The sequence below is a fragment of the Gorilla gorilla genome, chromosome 8 (genome assembly GCF_029281585.2).
Source record: "Gorilla gorilla gorilla isolate KB3781 chromosome 8, NHGRI_mGorGor1-v2.1_pri, whole genome shotgun sequence".
Lineage (NCBI taxonomy): Eukaryota > Metazoa > Chordata > Mammalia > Primates > Hominidae > Gorilla > Gorilla gorilla.
Genome location: NC_073232.2, coordinates 116,752,941 through 116,771,739, shown reverse-complemented (window position 1 = coordinate 116,771,739; position 18,799 = coordinate 116,752,941). Strand labels below are relative to the sequence as shown.

General features: G+C 44.1%; 1 long non-coding RNA gene across 1 annotated transcript; it reads left to right on the top strand.

The window, feature by feature from the left end:
• The first annotated feature begins 13,340 nt into the window (after window positions 1-13,340).
• On the top strand, window positions 13,341-18,564 carry LOC109028547 (uncharacterized). The gene is made up of 3 exons (XR_002007558.4): window positions 13,341-13,483; window positions 16,449-16,604; window positions 17,850-18,564. It is a non-coding gene; the product is annotated as an uncharacterized lncRNA (long non-coding RNA).
• The last annotated feature ends 235 nt before the right edge of the window (window positions 18,565-18,799 follow it).

The following is an 18,799-nucleotide window of genomic DNA, read 5'->3' as shown; positions in this document are numbered from 1 at the left end:
AAAAAATTAAATTTAAAAAATTTAAAGTTTTAAAAAATTTAGAGCAGAGACATTTGGGTCCAACCACTAGAAAAAGAAACTCCAAAGATATTCAAGTTTTATCAGGAAAAAAAAAAATGCCTGATGTTTCTGGGTGCCTTCACTCATTCTGGGCATTCTGATCTACTCTTAGCTGTAGGAATAACATTGCAGTAAAATGATAAGGAGCACCAAACATTTTGGGGGCCCCTGTCCACAGCTAATTCAGTCAATCAGTGATGGCCATCGGGCCCAATGTGATGGCCTTTGATGTACCTCTCCCAGGAATTTGAGATGGAATCTTTGAGATGGGAGCAGAGCCGATAAAACATTAACATGTAGAGTTTAGCTGTGGAGTTAATGGCAAAGCTCCAATGCCAAGGTCAGGAACCCTGCTGCTACTGCTGTCCTAGGAGTAGCCTGATCCCCATCGTTCCTGTGGCTTAAATGGCCAGATTTTATTTAGATTCCAGCAGGTCCATAACCTTAGAATACTCCTCCTTACCTAAGCTAACTCTGGGCAACTTCTGTTCCCAGCAAATACATGATTTCTAAGATAAATTGGTTTTGCTTAAAAAAAAAGTACCTCCTTTGCAAAAATATGACAGACATTCTCTCTTGAGCTCCAGATCATACACAGAGGCTTGCAGCTAAGGCTGAGGAAGGGACAGAGCAGGCCTATCCCATTTTATCAGTGGGGGAAGGGAAAGGAATAAGAGCAGAAGGCCTGGCCTAGGCCCAAAAGAAAGGGCAGAAATGAAGAGATGACTTATCTGGGTGCAGTGGCTCATGCCTGTAATCCCAGCACTTTGGGAGGCTCAAATGGGAGAATCGCTTGAGCCCATGAGTTCAACACCATGCTGGGCAACATAATGAGACCCCCATCTCTACAAAAAAATAAATAAAAACTAGCTGGGCATGATGGTGCACAGCTGTGGTCTCGGCTACATGGAAGGGTGAGTTGGGAGGATTGCTTGAGCCAGGGAGATTGAGGCTGCAGTGACCTGAGATCGTGCCACTGCAATCCAGCCTGGGTGACACAGCAAGACCCAAGAAAGAAAAGAAAGAAAGGAAGAAATAAGGAAAGAAAGAAAGAGAGAGAGAGAGAAAGAAAGAGGAAAGAAAGAGAAAGAAGAAAGAAAGAGAAAGCAGAATGGAAGAAAGACAAAGAAAAAGAAAGAAAGAAAAGGAAATAAAGAAAGGAAAAGAGAAGAAAAGAAACGAAAGGAAAGGAAAGAAAGAGAGAGAAAAGACAAGACAAGACTTCTGTACTTTTGTTCCCTGTTCACTCCTCACTTGCTGCCAGCTTTCTGGCTGCCACAAAGACGGGCTGGGTTGTTTCCCAGTCTGAGCACTTCTTGTCTGGGAGCTGAGACAGGAATAAAGCCACAACCAAACTGGCGGATACCTTTGCCAAGCCAGTAAACTGCAGTTCACGGGAAAGGTGAGCTCATCCAAGATGGTAATCACTAATGAAAAACTGTGCAAGACATGAAAATAGCTTTTTTATAGGAGGCCTGGAAACCAAAATAGAACAGCTTTTGAAAGTTTTATGTGTCTGTATGTAGAGTGTGTGTGGTTGGTGTGTGCCTGCATATCTGCCACTTACTGCGTGTCCTTGAACAAGTTATTTAACTTCTTTGAGCCTTAATTTCTCTACCCATTTTTTTAAAAAAAAGAATAATAAGGCTGGGCGTGGTACCTCATGCTTGTAATCCCAGCACTTTGGGAGGCCGAGGTGGGCCGATCACGAGGTCAGGAGATCGAGACCGTACTGGCTAACATGGTGAAACCCTATCTCTACTAAAAATATAAAAAATTAGCTGGACGTGGTGGTGGGCACCTGTAGTCCCAGCTACTCAAGAGGCTGAGGTGGAGAATGGCGTGAACCCAGGAGGCAGAGCTTGTAGTGAGCCAAGATTGTGCCACTGCACTCCAGCCTGGGTGACAGAGTGAGACTCCATCTCAAAAAAAAAAAAAAAAAAAAAGAATAATAAAATATATGCCACGCCCACACCATGGCTCATACCTGTAATCCCGGCACCTTGGGAGGCTGAGGCAGGTGGATTGCTTGAGCTCAGAAGATCGAGACTGCCTTGGCAACCTGGTGAAACCCTGTCTTTATGAAAAAAAAAAAAAGTACGGGTAGCATGCACCTGTAGTCCCAGCTACTTGGGAGGCTGAGACAAGAGAATCACTTGAGCCTGGGAAGTTGAGGCTGCAGTGAGCCATGATTAAGCCACCACACTCCAGCGTGAGTGACAGAGTGAGACCCTGTATTAGTCCATTTTCATACTTTATAAAGAACTGCCTGAGGCTGGGTAATTTGTAAAGGGAAGAGGTTTAATTGACTCACAGTTCAGCATGGCTGGGGAGGCCTCAGGAAACTTACAATCATGGTGGAAGGTGAAGGGGAAGCAAGGCACCTTCTTCACAAGGCAGCAGTAAGGAGAAGTGCCCAGCAAAGGGAGAAGAGCCCCTTATAAAACCATCAGATCTCATAAAAACTCACTGTCATGAGAACACATGGGAGAAACTGCCCCCATGATTCAATTACCTTCACCTGGTCTCTCTCTTGACACATGGGGCTTATAATTCAAGATGAGATTTGGGTGGGGACACAAAGCCTAACCATATCAGACCCTGTCTCAAAAAAGAAAAAAAAAATCTATACCATATGGTCATTGCCAGGCTTAAATGACCTAATATATAATGCCTGGCATATAGTAAGCACTCAATAAGCAGTAACTACTTTTCTCATATTGCTTTTGCCTTTTTATTTTTTCTACATTTTTCATTTTTAAAAAATAGATTTAGGTGATACAAGTGCACTTGTGTTAGGTGGATATATTGCATAGTGGTGAACTCAGGGCTTTCAGGGTACCTGTCACCCAAATAGTGCACATTGTACCCAATAGGTAGCATTTCATCCCTCACCGCTCCCACCACCTTCCCACCTTTTGGAGTCTCCAGTGACTACTACCCTACTCTATATGTCCATGTGTACCTATTGTTTAGCTCCCACTTATAAATGAGAACACTTAGGATAATGGCCTCTAGTTCCATTCAAGTTGCTACAAAAGACATGATTTCATTCTTTCATATGGCTGTATAGAATTCTATGGTGTACATATACCACATTTTAAATCCAGTCCTCCATTGGTGAACACAGGTTGATTCCATGACTTTGCTATTGTGAGTTGTGCTGTGTTAAACATACGAATGCAGGTACGTTTTTGATATAATGATTTCTTTTCCCTTAGGTAGATACCCAGTAGTGGGACTGCTGGATCTCATGGTAGTTCTACTGTTAGTTCTTTGAGAAATCTCCCTACTATTTTCCATAAGAGTTGAACTAATTTACCTTCCCACCAACCGTGTATAAACGTTCCCTATTCTCCATATTCTTACCAACATCTGGTTTGTTTGGTTTTTTTGACTTTTTAATAATAGACATTCTGACTGGTGTGAGATAGTATCTCATTGTGGTTTGGATTTGCATTTCTGTGATTAGTGATATGAGCATTTTTTTCATACATTTGTTGGCCACTTATAGATCTTCTTTTGAAAAATGTCTCTTCAATCCTTTGCCCACTTTTTAGTGGGGTTTCTTGTTCATTTTTTCTGGTTGCATGAGTAGCTTTTTTTTAATTAAGCTGGACATAGAGACCTGTGTCTGGTCCTACATCATGATGCCTCCTAGCCCTTTGCTAGCTGAGTAGGATGGATTTAATTCCACCAGCATTAAACGTACCCCTCTACTCTGACAACAGAAACCCCACAGCATTCTTCTGGTATAATTTTTTTTCCTTTATGGGAAAGTTGTTGAAGGGGTGAGGCAGAGGAGGAAGTACCAGGGAATGGGCTGAGTGCGTGTCAGCACTTTGCATCCTTCGCCCCTGCTCTCTGTCCCTATCACCTTGCCCAGATTCGTCCAGGTGTCCAGAGAAGAAACTGCATTGAGTTCTAGAACAGCCTGAGTGCAAGTCACACAAGAAATTGGGTCTGACCAACTCAAGGTTTCATATTTTAATAGGGCCAATATTTTTTAAATCAGATTTTATATTTTAAGAAGTCCAGACTTCTGGTCCCTCCTGAAAAGTCAGAAATCAGGTTACCCTGGGCCCTCCTTCCTCTGTGTCAACAACAAATAGGCTGGCACTCAGTAGTGCATGCCTCTTTCAGTTGAGGCAGGCGGTGTTCAGTTTGCCACAGTCCCCACCATTCCCCATTGCTATCCCTCATGTACATGGCTTGCCTGGCCCCATCGGCATCTGCAACATTTTGCCTAGAGCCACATACTTAGCTACTTCCCCGGCCAAACACTTACTCTCTCCATGGGTCCATTATTTTGTGAAAAGACAATCAGAACGAGTCCTGCAGGATCCCATAGGGTCCCCTGAAGTCCTTAGAATGATGCCACAAGAAGAAGTCAAGATGATTATGCCCTCTGGGCTCCTTTCTTCATCAAGAGAGATGGCATCATATCCCCACAGCTGGTGCCTTAGATGAATGGCCCTGATGAGAAGTTCTCAGCCGTGTTCTCACTGGCCTATGAGTGACATGTGGGGAGATTTATGTGTGTTTTTTCCAGCTATGAAGGCCTTGGTCTTTTTGGAAATCATGCTAGGGCTCCACTCACCCTGAGACTGGACATTGCATAATTCCCTGGCAATCAGACACCAGGGAGATCTAAAAAAAAAAAAAAGGAGCACTGGACTGGGAATCTGGCACCCAGAGTGTGTGAATTCATCTCCCCCATGTCATTTCTCTGAACTTTGGCCTCTCCTGTGAATTAGGAAGATTTAAGGAGAGGGACTCAGAGGCTCAGTTTGGTGCTAACTTATATAAGGCAGAGTCAGTAACTCTGGTTCTGTTGGGAATAGAACCGCACAATGACTCCAGGGGCCTCAGTTGTTGTTCAGAGCTGGTCATGCCCTTGATTTCCTATTAGAGACAGGCCGAGCTGAAAACTCCCAGGCCTCTGAGCCCCAGCATTAAGAGGGAGATTAGCTAGAAACCTTTGTTTCTTGCTGCTAGATGGCTCATTTACAACCCAAAGATGCATGGTAGGTGGGTGTCAGAGAAAATGCAATCTCAGGCTGGGGTTAGGAAAGCAGTAAAAACATGAAGAAAAGAAAAAAACATTAAGAGCAGGAAGGATGGGGGCAGAAAAAGGAGGTGAAAAGAGACAGGCTCCTTGTTAAAGAGCTACACAATTTTGGACTAAAAAAAAAAAATTAAATCCTGGGGAATAAAAGCACTAAAAAGAGGCATCAATTTGTGTGACTCATCCTGGTGCCACCCAAGCTCCTGGGGACATTCAGAGGCTCGGCCTCACCCTCCCTGCCCCGTGCTCTGTCAGAGTGCACTCTGCTCAACTTGCTCCCCCTGTCCCGTTTGTCTCTCCCCACTCCAAGCCCTGGCTGCTTCCGAAGGAGTCCTCGGTGCTATAAGCCATTTTCTTAGATTGCATCTAATGTAAAATGTTCCACTAGAATAACTCTGTTTTCATTTCACCAAGCAAGAGAAAAGAACCAAGATGCTTTGAAAAAGCAGCCAAGCCCAGGCACTTTTAATAGGCTAGCGGGTGGGGTAATAAGAGTGCTTTAACATAGACTCAAAGTAAAAGCTCCAGAAAGAGAGACAGAGAGGCAGGGGACAGAGATGGGGAGGGTGGAGAGACAGGGAGGGCAGGGGAGGGGGGAGGGAGAGAGAGAGAGAACGAGAACAAGAGAGAACGAACAACCTCTCAGGGTAGGTTTTTTGAACAGCCTCTCAAACTCTGATACTTACCTGAAATCTAAGAAGCCTCTAGGAAAATGAGTGCTCACTGCCATGTCCTGGCCCATCAACAATATCAATAAGGCAGCCCTGGGATGGTGTCAGATCCCTACAGCTGGTGCCTTTGAGGGACAGCCATATGCTAGCTGGCCTATGGTGACATTTTGGTGAGACCTATGTGTGTTTTTTCCAGAACTGGTATAAAGGGCCTGGTCTCCTGGGAAATCGTGCCAGGGCTCCACTCACCCTGAGACTGCATGTCACATAGTCCTCTGGCAAAGAGACACCAGGGAGATCTAAACCCAGCCAACTCATGGCTGGAGAGTGGTCCTCTTCTAACCCTGAGTTCTGGAACTTTCTTTGAGAAGGTAGAGTGGAAGGGAGTAACTCTCTCTACTGCTAATGAAAGACTTTTTTTTATCATTAGCAATCACCTGCAAGCTTGACCCCTCCAATCCACCCTCCTCACTGCAGCCAGAGTTGCCAAGGAAACCTGAATCTGATTCTGTCGGGGGAGAATCTCATCTGCTAAAAAACCCTGTAGCCACTTCCCATTTTCCAGAAGAACTAAATCCTTAATGTGACCTAAGAAGGTAGCCATACATTCTTTCATCCAAACCAAGACACTATTCCTAGTTTGCTAAGGAAACAAGAGTAAACCAGGACTGTCCTTGGCAAACTGAGATGTATGGTCCCCCACCATTCAGGCTCTGCATGGTCTGGCCCCAGGCTCCCTCTCCAGCTCTGCCTGCTTTCCTGCTTCGCTCCACTTTCTAGCCATCCTGACCTTCTTTTACTCCCCAGAATTCTTTGTGCTCTTTCCTACCACAGGACCTTTGCACATGCTTGTCCCCCAACCTGGAAACCCTTTGGCCATCTTTAACCAGGTAACACCAACCCATCACTCATATCTCAGCTTAACTTGGAAGAGAGGCTTTCCCTGACCTCCTCTCCCCAACCCACAGCAAGCCCAGGTAAGATTCCTTTGTTATGTGTTCCCAAAGAACTATGTTTATTTCCATTCCATCCTTTATTGCCCTTTGTGGTTACTTATTTGTGTAATTATCTGACTGCTGTCTGTTTCCCTCAGAAGACTGTGAACTCCATGAGGAGAGGGATTGGCTATGCTCTGCTTCTAACACACTTAGCTCCCAGCTCAGTGCCTGGAATACAGTGGGTAATCGATCGCTCCATGACAAATTAATGATGACAGGCTCAAGCCTCTTCTAGAACTCGAAGAGAAACTTTATTTGTGCCCAATCCCCGAGCTGTGGACCTACCTTATATCTGGTCCTCGTGCTGTCCCTGCCTGCCCCAGAGTATTCACCCTTCCCCCTGTCCTTCCATCTACCCTGGTCTCTCCCCACCCAGAGTCACATATAGTCTGGGCCACCAAATGTAGCACTGGATTGTATCCTACTTTGGAACATTCTTGAATGATTTCATGGGTAGCAGTCGTGTCTCCCCAGCTAATTAAACTCAAGAACATGAGCCTCAGAGGTGGAGGGAATCACCAAGTTCATCCAACTCTCCACTCAAGTGGTTCTCAATTTTTTTTCTGCCCCAACCCACCTGAGATACGCACTCTCTCCACAGACTTTAGCTCAGTGACCAAGAACACACATTGGAAGACAGACTGCTTGGGCTCAAATCCTGGTTCCACCACACATTAGCTGGGAGACTTTGGGCAAGTTGCTTTACCTGTCTGTGTCCTCATCTGTAAAATGGGGATGATAATTACATCACCCTTATAGGGTGGTTAAGAGGGTAAGATGAGTTTCATGTGTGTAAAGCATGAGAACACAGCCTGACACATACTAGGTGTACAATGAACAATGTGTACCATTTTATCAGGAACACACTAGCAGTGATTCTGGGCCAATGGGGAATGGGTAGATTTAAAATCTCAAAGTGATTCCCAAGTCATTTAAACACGCATTCCCTAGGAGATGTCTCTCCCCATTGTCCCTCACATACTGTCATGGAAACCACTACCCTAGTGGCTAAAGTCTATCAATGCAGAGACACCTCTGATATCTTCCCTGACTTCATTTCAGGGTCAGAGAAATCACCGCCTCCTGAAATAGGCCAATCACATCAGACACAGCTTCTGTCCTTTATTCATTCAACGAACATTCTGTGAGGCACTGAAGGTTAAGGAAACCCCTCAGACTGGGGGGATCATGTCTCTTTTCTCCACTAATTTACTCCCTGTGCCAGGCATAGTCTTGGCACATAGTGGGTTCCCAATAAACATTTTTGACCCATTAACCACTTTATGCCAGGCACTGATCTAGCACAAGGAGATCCAACGATGAGCAAAAAAGACACAGCCTCTGCCTCAGGGAGTTCACAGTCTAGCTGGAGAGATAAAGACCCTCCTTAAGAAGCCATTACATTATAGTATGCTAAGTGTGGGCCCGGAGGACCGGGTCAGAGAAGTACAGAGTGCTATGAAAGCATGTAGGAGAAGCACCTAACCCAGACTTGGGGAGCCAGGGAAGACTGCCTGGAGGGAGGGAGGTTTACCATTTACCACTTAGACATAAAGGATGAAAGAGTCAGCCAGAAGTTTTGGTGGAGGAAGGGTGCTACAAGCAGATGGAACAGCATGTGTGAAGGCTCTGTGGAAAGAGGGAAAGGGGTAGCCAAGGAACTGACGAAAATGTGGGGCAATAGAATTGTTGGAGATAAAGGAAGAATGTCTGGGGAGAACTTAGTGAAGGGGCCAGGCCACTTTACGCAGGGCCTAGGAAGCCACGCTAAAGCATACGGACTTTATCCTAAAGCAGTGGGAAACATCAGATGGATATTTATAAAGCAATTGCTATGTGTTAAGACTGGGCTGAGTGTTGTGGATAGGGAGGAAAACAGACACAATCCTTGCCCTCATAACTTTACATTCTAGTGCAGGGAACAAACGTGAATCCAATAATGCCGAACAAATACATCTGTAACCATAAAGAGAGAGAAACAATCCAGACAACCCTGCTCGGACTTTTCTGTGGTGACGGGAATGTTCTAGGCCTGCGCTGTCCAACATGGTATAGCCACATGTGGCTGGCGAGCACTTAGAATGGATTTAAGATGATGGAAGAACCAAATGTTTACTTAATTTTTTCAGCTTAAATTCTAATTTAAATAGCCAGTAACTATCCTTATTGCACAACACAGAAATAAATGAACTCAGTTCTCAAAGCCAGTTATTTTGAGATTTTAAATCTACTCCCCCTCAACCCTGAGACTCACTGCTTGCGTGTTCCTGACAATAATAGCCATTGTCTATTGTGAACCTACTATGTGTCAGAGAGCACATAACAAGGAAGCTGGTCTCAAGAGGAGGATCAGGGCAAGTGTTCCTGGGGGAAGTGACACAGTTAGGACCTCAATTATGAGATAGTAGATTATGTTGATTGGTTTATCTCAATACCCCTAATATGCAATGTAAAGAACACTAACCTAGAATACACAAGATTTGGGTTCTGGCCCCAGCTCGGTATCTTACAAGCCAGGCAACACATTATTCAAATCCCTAATTTGCTCTGAACCTCAATTTCCTCATCTGTAAAATTGGAATAATTGTCCTACCCAATTCACAGAACTGTTATGAGGATCAAATGAAAGTCTATGTATTAAAAATCTTGAAAATTATAAATACCAAATGAATGAAAGATATGATTTTAATATCTTTTTCTTCTCATTACAAAAGTAATACATGCCCACTGTAGAAAATTTGGAAAATGTAGAAAGTGTCAAAGATAAAAATCTAAAAATATATATTTCTCTCTTTTCAGTTTTTTCTTTACATATGTGAGTGTATAAATACTTTTTTAAACAAAAACTGGGAGCATCATCTCATGCTGTTTTGTAGCCACTTTTTTCCCTTAGCAATATATCATGAACCTTCTCCCAAGTCATTAGTTTTTCTACAACATGGTTTTCAATAGCTACAGAGTGTTCTGTAAAATGTTGTCATTTTACCTTCAGAGCCCATTACTTCCTTCATTAGCAGGTTGAGAGTGACTTAAGAGAAGTCCCCAACCACTTTTTCTCCCACCACAAAGCTGGCACTGGGCCCAAGGACACTGCCGGCATATTCAAACTCCAAAGTACCAGGTTCCCAGAATCCATTGCCTTGATGCCAGTGAGCAAACCAAAGAGGTCTCCCGGGGAACTCACCCGATCCCGCCTATATCTGTGCAATGCCATCCCCAGGCCCTGGAATCAAGTCAGGCCAAGACGGCAGTTTTGCCTGATTCGAGCACCCAGTGCTGTGTGGGTGGAATTCCTCAGGTGATGACCCTCAGTCTCCTCTCACCAAACCACTGCTATGCCAGTCATTTGAGGAATAGCCTCCTTTCTTTGTCACCTGTAAGCTTCACTAGACTGTAATATTTTCAAAGTTCTGGTGGGCCTGGACCCTCCAAGCAGCACTCCTGCTGAATTGGTTTTCAGACTGTGCCACTTTAAACATGATTCAAGAAAAATTACTGGAGCCTCCACTCCATCTATCTCTGGAAATGGTCTTTGTGCTCAGATCATTTGCCAGTGACACTCCATCTCCACAATTACCTCAGCTGTTTTATCTTTATCTGTCTGGAACACTGAAGGGGAAGCAGCAGATAATGCTGTCATTTAAGTGACTTGTTCAGCTTAAATACTTTTGCACCTCTGGAGCATAAAATACCCCCACTGCAGCCCTGGTCTTCCCTGGAGGACCAGCCCCTATGCTGTCTTAGAGTTTAAGTATGATCAAGGGGCAGGGGTGGTGGGGGAAGCTGCCAGCAAAATGCTTGGTGCGTAACAGGGCTGCATCCCTTAGGAATGCAGGGATGGGACAGACTACCTGGCCATAGTTGGAACTTCACCTGCCTCCTGACCCCTAGGTGGCCTCACACCATAGGTGGGTATTTTAACAACTCTCTAGTACTAGCATGGCTTCTCTGAAACTGAAATTATTCTGCAATGGACCAAGTTTTGGCATGCCTGAAAGGTCAAGAAGGAGGAGCAAGGACCAGACAGCTGGGATGTTAACCTGCCTGATATTTCTCTACTGACGTATCTTTTTAAGCACTTGCTATATGAACATACTATAGACACCAAGAGAAAGAAAGATGCTACCTTGTGCCTCCTGCCTGCAGGGAGATAAACTATGGCAAGATAATGAACAAAACAAGGCAGTGCATGCCAGGTTAATAACAGCTAGCGTTTGTGGTGCTATTACCACATGCCAGGCATTCTGTTAAGCACTTCATCACATTTTCTTATTTATTCCTCGTAACTATGCTATGAGGTGCTACATGATGAGCCTCATTTTTCAGATGAGAACACTGAGCTATAGTGAGATTAAACCACTTGCCCAACATCGCACAAGCTGTCATTGCAGCCAAGCTTTCCTCTCCTTAAGGAAGACACCACTGCATCCACAGGGCACAGTTATGAGATGAAGAAGAGGGAGCCCCGCCCCACTTCCTAATAAATCCAGTCCATTGGCCATTTCTAGTAGCAGGACCAGAGATTCAGAAAAATGATGTACAGCAGCCCCAGCAAGTGGAGAACCTAGCTCACCAGTCCCAGCATCCTCCAGAGAAACAGCCCTATATATTCTGCCTAAGATGTGGCCCTTTCCATATTCTCTTCGCCTCAAGAGGGAAATTTTTTTTTCTTTCTATTCATGTCTCCCTTAAAAATGAGATTCCATTCCTTCCATGCAAGGGCTGGGCCCAAATCAGCAAGAATTCCAGCCACATGGGCCAGGGGAGGGTCCTGGGAGTCCAACCAGGTCATTTCCTGGAGGAGCCTGAATCAGACATGACCCAAGAAGTCATACAAATCCAAGGTAAAGAAGGGAGCCAAAAAGAGCCCATGACAGTGCAAGACAAGCCACATTGGGCCTAGACCCCAGGTGGGACGCTCAGGGCAGAACCAGGAAACAAGGTGTGAGGTCTGGCTCAGCTTGTGGCCCCAGAAGCAGGCTCTGAGATAAGGTTTGGGGGTCGGTGGTTCCTTTGGGAGGTGATTCTGCAAAGCAGCAGTAGGAGATGGGGAACTGAGACAAGGAAAGGAAGGAGGCAAATACAGGGTGTATGATAAGAAGTTCACCATTTGGGACAACTGAGACTCCATCACACTGGGGAACTCTGAGAGACCACATAGAACATATTTCAGGGTTGTCCCACCAGAGGAGTCAGGGAGCTGGGGTAGTTACTCCTACCTCCTTCCCATTAATAGCTGAGGGATGCTCCACATGTGATAACTCCAGGCATTTCAGCCTGCCCCACCTGCTCAGGCAAAACTGGGTCCCCCTGCAGCCAGAGGAAGCCCACAGGCAGGCAGTCTTGGGTGCTTGCAGAAAAACCCCTCCTTGGCTGAGCCCGGGAACTGCTGAGGTCAGAACAGAGCAAACAGAAACTGGGAGGGAAAGAGTGTAAGAAAACGGTTAAAATCCTCAAGGTGACAAAGGGGACAGAAGGACTGTGAGCTCACCAGTGTACCTGGCTGATGACCACATGATACAGAGGAGGTGGGGCTGGGGTTTCCAGGGTCAGGGCTGGGCTAAGGAGGAAGCAGCTCCCATGGGCATGCCATGTCCGTGCCCCTCACGGACCTGCTCTGTGTTCCCTTCCCTGTCCTAGGGATGAGCTGGACAACCAACCTGGGCATCAGACTCCAGGAAATGGCAGGGTCCTTAGTCCTCCTGTCACCTTCTAGCTTCTCTCTCTTCCCCCATTCTGCCCTGCCTGAAACCCCATGCACTTGCTCCCTAGGTGAGGGCAGCGTGACATTTCTAAGATGATATCTCCTCTCTCTCCAGCCCAGACCCACAGCCTGACCCTGTGACAAAGGCCCCAGAGCCATCACTCTGCAAATAACTGTGGCTGGGTGAGAGGTACCAAAGCCAACGTGAGGATCTGAGACAGACACCTGTAATTTCACATTCAGAAAAACCCAGACCTTCAAACAGAAGTGCTATTTCAATTTTCTCACTCCCATTCTTCTTTAACCTCAGACTAAGAGGGGAATAAACCCTCTTTGATTTGTCGACTGAATTCTTTAAAGAGACAGCTTATTCTTTTTCAAATTTATTTTTTCCTTTTGCTTGGGGCAGACACCAGGGTCCCAAAATGGGAATTTGGTACCTTGGTTAGATGGTTCAAAATGCCAAAAGTTACTATAGGGAATACTGCACTACCAATCCATCTTTCCTGCTAATCCAAAAGTCAAATAAGTCCATGGAGGGCTTTTTTTTCCTCTAGAATTTCAGGCTCCCTGAGGGCTAATTTCTCGGAAAGCTGCATTAAACTAATAGCACCATAAAAGGCCCATTGTGAGATGTAATTGGTTTGCAGGACTTCCTATAAAAATAATAAAAAGACTGCCAGAGGCAGTTTCCAAAGGTCAATTATCTTTGTGTTGCTTGAGTTGAGTGGAGGTCAGTCCCAGAATTCCACTTTATAGGCATATTAATCAAAACTGGGCCTGCCCACCCATCTGACCCCATCAGCTGTGAGGGAAGTCATAGGTCCCACCCTTAAGCTGGTTGCCAAAGGGTGTTTTGGGCTCTTCTTTTCCCAAGAAGAGACTAGCCCATTGTCACCAATGCAGAGCTGGAAGCTGAAATTGTTAAGGCAGAATGAAAGGGAGAAAAGCACGTCCTGAGCACCAAGAAGAAGATAACTCGGTGAGTCACGCAGGCCATGGGGCAGGCAGTGTGCTCAGAGACCAGGCTAGACAGGGCCCTATTCCCAAGGAGCTAGGGAAGTGGTTGAGCCAGGACTCTTGGTTATATTTGGCATAAACCAACTTAAACTAGATTAAGCGAAAGTGAAGTTTAGTTGGCTAACATAACTGGGAATCTTAAGGATGGATGGATCCAAGGGCTCAAACAATGCCAACTGTTCTCTCTCTCTCTCTCTCTCTGTCCTCCCCCTCCCCTTCCCGTCTATCTCTGCCCTGCTGGGCCTTTCTCTCAGGGGCTCTCTGCCACGTGGCAGTCAAGCAGACATCAGGCTTCTTGCCTGTCTTCCCCATTGAGCTATCTCAGCATAAGGAGGGACTTTTTCTCCTACTGTTCATCAATTCCAGGAAAAAACTTGCTAGCCCTGTGTGGTTCACATGCCTACTCCAGACCAATCATTGTATCCAAGGGGTTGTAATTATCTGATTTGCTGAGACTGGGTCACATGCCCACCCCTGCCCACCCACTCCTGGTTTTACAGGAACAGGGTTTTCTGCTTTCTCCTGCTCAAAATAAAATCTGAATAACAATTGCTCTTGCAAGGCCCTAAGTTCCTAAAATAATGAATTATTCTCAAGCCCTAGAATATGCAAGTCTCAACAAGGATGCATGGAAAAGTAGGGAAGGATGTGCCAAAATATTAACAATGCTTATGCCTAAATGCTAGGTGTGACTTCTTTTTACCCTTACTGTGTATCATGTTTTCTAATCTTTCTGCAATGAAAATGTATTGCTTGTATAATTTTTTTTTTTTTTTTTTTTTTTTTTGAGACGGAGTCTCACTCTGTCACCCAGGCTGGAGTGCAGTGGCATGATCTCGGCTCACTGCAAGCTCCGCCTCCCAGGTTCACGCCATTCTCCTGCCTCAGCCTCCCTAGTAGCTGGGACTGCAGGCGCCCGCCATCACGCCCGGCTAATTTTTTGTATTTTTAGTAGAAACGGGGTTTCACCATGTTAGCCAGGATGGTCTTGATCTCCTGACCTCGTGATCTGCCCGCCTCGGTCTCCCAAAGTGCTGGGATTACAGACATGAGCCACCGCGCCCAGCCTGCTTGTATAATTTTTAAAAGGAAAAAATAATGCTCAAAACTTATTGATCTGATTACTTTGATTCTATATGCACCAAGCAGCCCTTTGAGGACCTAAATTGGTTTCCAAAGCCAACTTTGCTACTAAAGAGAGATAGGCCGACCATCCAGAACACTCAGTGGCCATGTCTTTTAATAATGATACTCAACCATGCTGAGTATCAAGTCTTGGATATATATATCTCCTGCTCGCAAAGTGCCAGCTCAACAGCCAGCCTCTTCTTGGCCCAATCTGATGGCAGCATCATGAGGTCCTGAAGGATAAAAGTGTGTGCCTTCTCACAATAGCCCTGCTGTGGCTGGCCACATTTGTGGCTGACCACAGAGCAATTACTCATTAGCAGCTGAGTAAAAGCCAGTGCATTTTCTATCATCTACATGAAGGGGTGGGCTCTTGATATAATCAGTGACAGTTCACACTGAGTATGAAAGGGATGCGCGGTTCCTGGGAGCAGCAGCAGAAATGTTCCACCTAGGGTCAGGAGTTCCATAAAGAGTCATTTCTGTGTTGGGAATAAAGGTGGAAATTATCAGACCTTTGAAATAGCTGAAACTTAGATCTTAATATTTGAATAGGATCAAAGTGCCTTGGCATAATACAGTACTTTTTATGGACTCCTTTGTCACACAGGTATGGAGATACGCATGTATTCAGTCAAAAGTATTTTTAAATTTTTATATCTAGGCTAATCTTGGAAGAGATAGGATTACTGGCCAAATAAGGAATAAAATTATTCAGGCCCATTGATGCATCTTAGATGTGAAACTAAGTGATTAAACACCAAGCTACATTTATAATATTCACATGGACCCTAAACCTGGTATTTTTCCCAAGAAAAATAGCTATTATTCACAACTAAACTAACATTTACCATTCATCTTCTATGATGTATCCCTATTATTTTAAGTGGTCTCTTACAACAACCCTAAGAATTTTTCAAGATGGGAAGTTAATGAATAATACTAGTGATTGGAAGAACCAGAATTTAACCCAAGTCTGATTCTGTCCCATCCTTCCCACATGCCTACATACCCTTCTCAGCAACACCCCAACTATACCTGCATATAGTATGCCCATCTGTAGACATCTCAGATGTGATTAACTCATGTAGTGTTTGCAGGCCACATTTTCTGTATCTTCCACATATTAATATGGGGCCAATGGAAAGGGATGCCAAGTGAAAAAAAAAATAAAAAAACAGAAGGTAGAGTTAACTCTGCAAGAGCTAAATCAATTTAACTCAAAGAGTCCGTCTTACACTACATAGAAAGTACCAGCTGAACAGTGGGCTCTGAACCAGCTTGGCCCTTTCTGGCTTAAATACAACCTCGCTGGAGGAAATTTCCTGAAGTGTCAGGTGGGCATAATTCTAAACATAATGCTAAACATCTGCAAGGAAATAAGCCCTGTGGTTATAAATCCCATATGAAATAGTAAAAATGTCTCTGACTAGATAACAGCGTGACACAACAATGTTCCAGAAAGACAAACATAAATGTAAGTTGCTGCCTACTTTAAAGAAGAAGTAGTGACAAACTCCCTGTAGCCACTTTGCCAAGTCCTTCATATTAGTGCTTGGAAACTTACAGGGCCCCAGGGTCTGTTCGCAGACAACGCTTTCTAGGAGGGGTGCCGGCCAAACTGGGTTTATTTCTTCTAATGCTCAGGCTGGGGAATGTACAAATCTTTCTTCAGAGGTTTATAGAAAACAAGACTGGCTTATTGAGAGTATGGCTTTTTGTTGTTGTTCTTTACAATAACAAGAGGATTTGGATACACACTTGGGTTTCTAAAGTATAAATCCTGCTTAAATCTATAGAAGTTAAGAAGACGTGATGGTTCTTCGGAGAAGAAAGCAGCACCTGAGTCAAATTGCACTGAGCAATGTTATTTGTTGTTGTGAGATACTGATAAATCTCCAGGTCTTCAACAAGGGGAGTTGAGAATAGGAAACTCATTTCAAATCATATCTCAGGTAGGCGTCTGAACCAAAATAAGATGAAAGTCATTAATTTTTTTTCTATTAAGCCACCTAGCACAAGTGGAATCATTCTCTCCTTTTCTTATTTTGACCTGAAATCTGTTAAAGAGCCAAGATTCCTATTCCAAATCTTCAGAGAACTGCACAAAACTGTTCGTTTCTTTTTTCCTTAACGAAAACAAGATGTGAACAAAACTGTCACTTAATATGTTAATTAATACAGGGAGATATAATTAGCTGCTACAAGCATTCCTTTCTCATCTCAACCATCACTGACACCAAGGAGGTTAACATCTCTATTGCTGTTAGGGTAATAAGCCACCCGATGGATAGGTGTGTTCTACTTGTCTTAATTTGGTCACACAACATCTCAAACTAATTTCAGAATAATCTCCAAAATCCTCTTCATAGATAAAAACAGAGGCAGAGACAAAATGCTTCCTCGGGCAAATTTTCATATCTGTAAACATAAACAGCCTTATACCAAATCACTTAACTTTCCGTAAAAACATAAATATGGGTCGCAACAGTAAGACTGCCCAAACTTTGCAACTCAGGGCAAAGCTAGAACAATCTCTCCAGTAACAAACTAAAGAGTGCTCAAGTATTTAACCACCTAAACTAAAAACCATACTATCACCAGTTTACATAACACCCCAGAACAAAAAGATTAAAACACCATCTTCACTAGGTTGTGTTTGGATGAGGTTGTGCAGTGTTTATACTATACTTGGCTTTCCTTTTATTTCAAGAAAATCAAGGCCATTCGACCACAAGATAAAATCCAGGCATGTAGTTTGCCTAATGATGAGCATGCTGCCCCTTTAACTGCATCATTCCCTCACCCCCTCTTCACCCTCTCCATCTGAAACAAAACACGAGCTGCTTGTCTTCCCATTACCTTCTCCTGTGACCAATTTTCTCCCCACATCTCTGGTCATTTCTCACCATTGCCTGCAGCTTTACATCTTCAGTCAGTTCACTGTAGTCTTTGCATATTTTTTTAAATTGAGTGCTTTAATGCAGTTGTCTCAATATAATCAGTTATTAGGTATAATTACCTCTTTACGGGTAGAATTACCATTCCATTAAGTTTATTAATTCTTCAGGAAAGTGGGGTTGCATAATATTTGAGTTGGAAGCACTTCTTCCAATGTCTTTGCTCCAAGCTTCTGTGATACACAAATACTGTCTTTGATAACCCTGATTCATGACGTCTTCTCTGCTTAAACACTCCAGGTGACAAGAAGGTTACCATATTTGAGGCAGCCTGTTGGGTTGCCTGACGGCGAAAATCTATAGAACATTCTGCCTTACATTGCTGGAGACTGTCTCCTACAACTTGAGTCTTTGATACTGGTTTCACTTTCAGGAGCTCTAAGAATATGTCAACTCTTGCTTCTGAGTCGGTGACCCTTCAACCAAGAAAGGACGGTAATCTCATTCCTCTCAGCAGGAGTGTTGAGCTCAGACAACTATGAAAACCAAAAATCATCCCAGGTAAGTTATAAGGGATTGAAGAGAACCAGAGAGTGGCTCATTCATATGAAGAAGCTGTGATTTGGCACCATGTGAGCGTCGTCAGAGATAAATGAAGATCCAACACTGCCAGAGCTTTCAAATCTCCAAGAGAAGCATTCAACCTGAACTGGTATGTGAAATGTCTCAGTTTTTAAAAGTTGACAACCAAATCAGAAAATAATTTTAAACACCATGTAGGCCCAATGAAACACATCTCCAAGCCAGATCCAAATTACAGAATTCCAATCACAGGTTGAAATCCACTTCTCTAAAATCTTTTCGTCTCTGACCGAGCATGGTGGCACACGCCTGTAGTCCCAGCTACTCAGGAGGCCAAGGTAGGAGAATTGCTTAAGCCCTGGAGTTTGATGCTAGCCTGGGCAACACAGCAAGACTCAGTCTCTAAAAGTAAAAATAAAATATTTTCTCCAAACTAGAGGTGTGGTGGTTTCTACAACAATGGCAAATGTTTGGGATCTCTTTCGATTTTTATTTTCCTATACACTGGCCTGCAGAAATGGTTAAGTGTCTTGATGAGAGCATGTATTTGCATTTGCCTGAAGGTTTTCTTTTTTAAAGCGTTTCAATCAAGCTTATCCCCCATGCAAGGTTGCCTGTATGAATACAAGTTAGATCATTATAAGTTATTTAGGTAATAAGCCAACATC